Raw genomic sequence first — 6,000 nt, forward strand, 5'->3', positions numbered from 1 at the left:
TCCTAGCAACACTAGAAAGCCTATAGCTACCCAGAGGATGAGCCATATACACTTTAGGAAGCAGGATTTTGAGTTTCTAGTCTATACTAAGCACTGCTTCCTCCAAGCCTACTAAGTAGGTAGGGTCAAAAACATCTTGACAGAGCTAAATGATCTCACCACTACCTATGTTTTCCCTAGCTAGAAAACCTATAAAAGTACCAATTACAGACTTCTAGTGTGCAAGGTGTAATCATAGTTGAAAAAATTCTCGCCTGCGACCCAACTAATTGAAAACCTCGACAAATCATTTAGTGGGTTAAGGATCCTATTCCAATGTTTAGGCTTCACTAACCCCCTAAATGCCATAGTTTAGACCTCCAACAAATGAAATAGATAAACTTTAGACTCCATCTAAAATCTAAGGGAGACAAAGACAAGACAAAATGCAACAATATTTAGAGCCGAAGAGGCCCTTTAAATAACCTCCAAGTTAGAAGAAGAGTCTAGAAATGCATACAAGGAAAGGAAAAATTACATTTCCCATGAGATCAAAACCTGGCGGTACATAGGCTTAACTACTCATAATTACTGTGTTACAAAATATTAAAGGTTAAAGTACTTCAAAGTTAGGGATTACCTAGAAATTAGAATACTATATTTAATGAAAAGTGCTAAAGACAATTATATTATGAGATAGAGAGTTAGTTGATAAAAATGGATCACGCCATTTAATTAAAATGGAAACTAATCATCAAGATTGTAGGATAAAATCCTCACCTTCAACTCCTTTATTTGCTAACTTTTTTTCCTTTATGTTGCCTTCACAATATATATGTTGAAATTTGATATCTACAAATAGGTCAATTAAACTGAGAACATCTTCAAGTTTAGAATTCATCACCTAATTCAGTGTTTGATGTTTTCTAACATCATTAATAATAATTTGAGAATCTCCTTCTATAATTAGTTTTGTAATCTTATTGTTTAGACTTAATTGTAATCCTTCTCAAAGGGCTTCTAATTCTACTATATTGTTTGAGGTAATTCCTAGAGGTTTGGATCGTTTGGCTATCCACACACCTATATCTAGTCTAATAATACATCCTATTCCTACTTTCCCTGGAGGGTCTCTAGAAGCACCATCAAAATTTAGTTTCATCCATCCCATTGGAGGGGCTTCCTAGTTACAATTTTTCCTAGCTATTTGATCTTTCTTCTCATATATTAATGAGGGGTTAATGAGATGAGCCCATTCTTTTTCATTAATCCATCCCATTCAGAGAAAATCCCTTAAGTTTTTGTTATTTTCCTTAGATAGCTATTCATAACTTCAGTAATGCTTGCTTCAACCTTATTTAAAAGGGATTGCATCCTGGGTTCTAAATTACTAAAAATGTGCCTATTTCTTTCTTTCCAAATTTCCCACATTAGTATTGTGGGAGATATATTCCAAAACTTGTCATAACACTTACCCTATGCTTAGAGGGCCACCCTAATAGGTGTCTATTTAAATCCTTGGGAAGAGGTGAAGACCACAAAAGTTTATGATGAAGCTGATGTCAACATTCTTGAGTGAATGGGCAATTATAGAGAAGGTTCTCAAATGTCTCTGAATTTTCTTTATAGAGACAACATCTAAACAGTCCTTCAAATCCCATTTTTGTGAATCTATCTACTGTTAGGATTGTTTTTTGCATCACAACCCATAAGAAGATGCCTACCTTAGGTAGGCATGCTATATCCCAACATAACTTCATAGGCATGTTGACGTTTTCCCATCTCCGAGAGTTAATAATTAGATTATATCCTAGCTTAACTTTGTATAATCCATCTTTGGAAGCTCCCCATATAAGTTTATTTGCCCCATTTTTATGTTTCACCTGTCGATCCTTGAGAATGTTTTCCATATTATGTTTATCTATAAGAGATATATCTACATTCTCCATGGTTTTCCAGGCCCATGTGTCAACCCCATTAACCTTTTTAAGATATTTATAATATGATACCTTTAGACCCCATAGATTGATAAGCTCATTTTTTACCTCTTCAGATATATTAGTATTGATTAGAGGGGGGTGGTTATCCCAGGAATCTTCCTAGAAGAGAGCATCTTCTCCTCTTCCAAGATCCCAAGTGACAAATTTACTAATCACTGATTGACATCTTACTATGAAATTCCAAGTTTTTGATCTAGCTAGTGGATTCTTGATTTTAATTAAAGATGTTGAATCATTGAGATTTAAGTATTTATTATATAAAATCTTAGCCCATATGTTTTCTCCTTTCTTGATATATTCTCCATACTAGTTTTTCTCCCAATGCCTCATTTTTCTAACTAAAGTTCTTAATCCCTAAGCCCCCTTGGTATTTCAGACAACATATCTTATCCCACTTTATTAATGCTAGTTTCTTTTTTTGTTTAGTTCCACTCCAAAAGAAGTTTTTGAGTTTTCCTTCCAACATCTTATTTACCTTCTTAGGTAGAGGAAGGTGGGATAATTGATAAGAAAGGATAGTTAATAGAACCAAATTAATTTTAGTAGCTCTACTTGCTTTAGTTAGCCATTTTCCTTTCCATGTCTCCATCTGTTTATCTGTTTTATGCAAGATATTGTCCCATCCTTTATGTATCCTTAATCTTTTTACTAAATGAATCCCAAGGTATTTTTAGGGAAAGGTACCTTTCTTAAATCCCTTTTGATTGTAGATATACCATTCCATTTCTCCTAGTGTGTTCAAGAAGGAATTTTTTGATTTCTCTGCATTTACTTTCTTACCAGAAGTTTCAGTGTATCCTAGTATAATTTGTTTGAAAGATTGTGTTTCTTCCTTAGAGTTGACACTTGGGAGAATAGTGGCATATGCAAACTGTTGATGAATTATGTTTGGAATATTATTTGCGACCATGATTCCTTTGATTTGACCTACCTCTTGAGCCTTTTTTTTATTGATCTCCTAAATGCTTCAACCATAATGATAAAAAGGAAGGGAAAAATTGGATCACCTCTCCAGATCCCTCTTAAGATGTTAAAATATCCTTTGGGGGTTGCATTAATTAAAGAGAGATCTTACATGTTGATATGAAATTGAATATTACATTAATCCATTGGTATGAGAAGCCAAATGCCTCTAATGTTTTACATAGAAATCTCTAGTCCACTACATCATATGCTTTTTTAATGTCTAGTTTCATAAAAAAACATGCTTCCTTGTTGTTGACTATTAAATGGATAGTTTCATGTATTATTGATAACCCATCCATGATAGATCTTCCTGGTACAAAATCGGTTTGTTATTCCGAGATAATTCTTGGGAGAATGAGTTTAGTCCTATTTTCTAATGCTTTAGAATAGATTTTATAGATAGTATTGCATAGCGCAATAGTTCTAAAGTCACATGGTGAATCTGCTATTGATTTTTTTTGGATCAAAGCAAGAAAAGTGTGAATGATTTTAGGTAGCATTGATCCTCCATTTCTAGAGGCCTCAATTGCCCTCCATAATTCATCTCCTAAAATATCCCTACATTTTTGGAATAAAAAAATCTGAAACCTGTCAGGCCTTGGGATTTATTCGAGTCAAGATTGAAAAGTGCTAACTTAATTTCCTCTTTAGTGAAAGGTTTGTTAAGTGTTGCATTGTCTGATTTTGTTACCACTTGGGAATAACCCCAAACACCTTTCCTGAGAAGTTTGGTTTGAGGAATTGAAATTTTTGAGTAGGTTTGCATAACAAGTTATAAAGATTTTCACTATTTTAGATAGGTTGTCTACCATATTTCCATCCCCATCTTTTATTTATTAATTGAATTTATGTTTCTATTATGGAAAAATTTGGTATTTCTATCTCTTTTTGCAAGCCATTTTCCCCTTAATTTCTACTGCCAAAAAATATCTTCTTTTGCTAAAATATCTTCCTATTTGGCTAGCAATTTTTTTTATTTATCAAATTTTTCATTGTCCATACAATTTTTAATAACTTCTTCATTTAGGTTTTTAAGTTCTTCTTTAGTGTTCAATTTTTCTTTGAAAATGTTATTGAAATGTGTTTTATTCCATTTTAATATTTTTTCTTTGATCATTTTTTGTTTTGAAACAAAGCAATACATTTTCAAACCTTTAAAATTACCTTCTTGCCACCATTGTTTGATGTTATCCATAATTTTTTCACACTTAATAGGATTCTTATTAGGTTTTTTTGGTTTTATTAAACCTAATCTAACTAGAAAGTGATTAGAACCTGCTATAGGATAGATATTTGCTTAAACTGTCAACTCCTACTCTACTATATCTCCTTTAAAGAAAAATCTATTCAGTTTCTCTGCTATGTAGTTAAAGTATTTCCTTTTGTTGTTCTAGGTAAATATTCCATTGTTGGTTGGGATCTCTAATAGCTTATTTTCTCTGACCTAATTTTTGAAGTCAATAGTTATCTTTTTAATTATTTGGGTTCCTCCAAATTTATCGTTGATATCTAATATAACATTAAAATCTCCTCCAATGATTACATATTCATTGAGATTTTCTGCCAAGAATATACTGATCTTATCCCAAATTTTCTTCTTATCTATTGTTTGTGTAGGTCCATATGCATCAATAACCATTAACTGGAGATTGTGTCTATAACTAATTAGTCTACTTTGTATCCAATTGGTTTTGGATTCAATAGTTTTAATGTCTATTGTCTACATGTTCTAGATAATACCCAATCCTCCTGAAGCCACATTTGATTCTTTAGTTTCTGATTTCCATTTGCCTATTCTCTTTCCTAATCTGTCTCCTTCTTCTTTATTTAAATTCATTTCTTGTATTAAAATTATATTTGATTCGAATAAGCTGAGGTTGTGTTTTAACAATCATTTTTTGCTAGGGGCATTTAGGCCGCTAGCATTCCAAGTTGTGATCCTCATTGATCACTGGGAAGGCTCTTCTCCTTCCTTACCTTTAGTACTTAAAATATCTTTTTCTGCTCCTTTGCTTGTCCATCTACTTCTCTTAGATCCTTTAGAGATTTCCTTCCTCTCTTCATTTTTTTCTTGCCACATTTCACAGTTCTGAAACCTTCTTGGTTTATGGATATACCTAGATTATCCATTAAATATTGGTTATTATTTGAAATTTCTTCTTCCTAATCATCACTTTCCTCTATTAAATATTTAATTATCTTATCTTCTAGTTCATTATCCTCTTCATTAATCTTTTTCTCCTTTTCTTTGATGTCCTTCTTTATTCCCTCTAATTTATTTATATCCTCTAATATCCCAAATTCTTCCCAGTTTAAGGATGCCTGTCCAAGAAGAATCTTAAGGGGTGTGCTTGTGGGATGATGGTGAAGTAGATATGAGCTATGAACCCTGATCTGGAGATGTCCTTAAGATTGGGATTAACTTAGAGAGTAGAATAATATAGTTAGTATTATTGTTATTATGATTCTAATGTTTATTCTTGCAAGTATTACTTGTCCTTAACTAACCCTATTTAGTGGAGACAATACAGTGGTATCAGAGCCTACTCCTGATACCTATGAGAAGTGACTACAGAAGCAATAGCCAAGAAAATAGCTCAAGAACTAAGAAACTTCATAGAAAAAACTAACAAAAGATTTAAAAGAATTGAACATTCTAATAGAATTATTCTTGAAAGAATACAAAAATTTAGTAACAGTAATAATGAAAGACCCAACCTACATAGAGATCACCATTCTTCCCATGAGGAATACGAGCCTTCATCAAACTTTCCCTTCATTTATTCCCAAAGAAGAAACTATCAAGGAAGAAGAAGCCACCCCACATAGTGTGGAAGAAATTGGACAAATGCATGCTAGATTCGATGCTAACCTATGACAACTAATCTCTTTTAAGGAATACTACGAGTCTAAACTCTTGGAAATTATAAGAAACATAATATAGATAAAAACCTTCAAAGGAAGATAAACAAGGTTAAACTACCATGTTTCAATGGTTCAAGGGAAGAAACTGCTCAAGCCTAGGTCCAAAAATTAGACACATACCTATCTTGTA

Source organism: Cupressus sempervirens, chromosome 6, assembly GCF_028749045.1.
Source record: "Cupressus sempervirens isolate cs-2001-9-10 chromosome 6, ASM2874904v1, whole genome shotgun sequence".
Taxonomy (NCBI): Eukaryota; Viridiplantae; Streptophyta; class Pinopsida; order Cupressales; family Cupressaceae; genus Cupressus; species Cupressus sempervirens.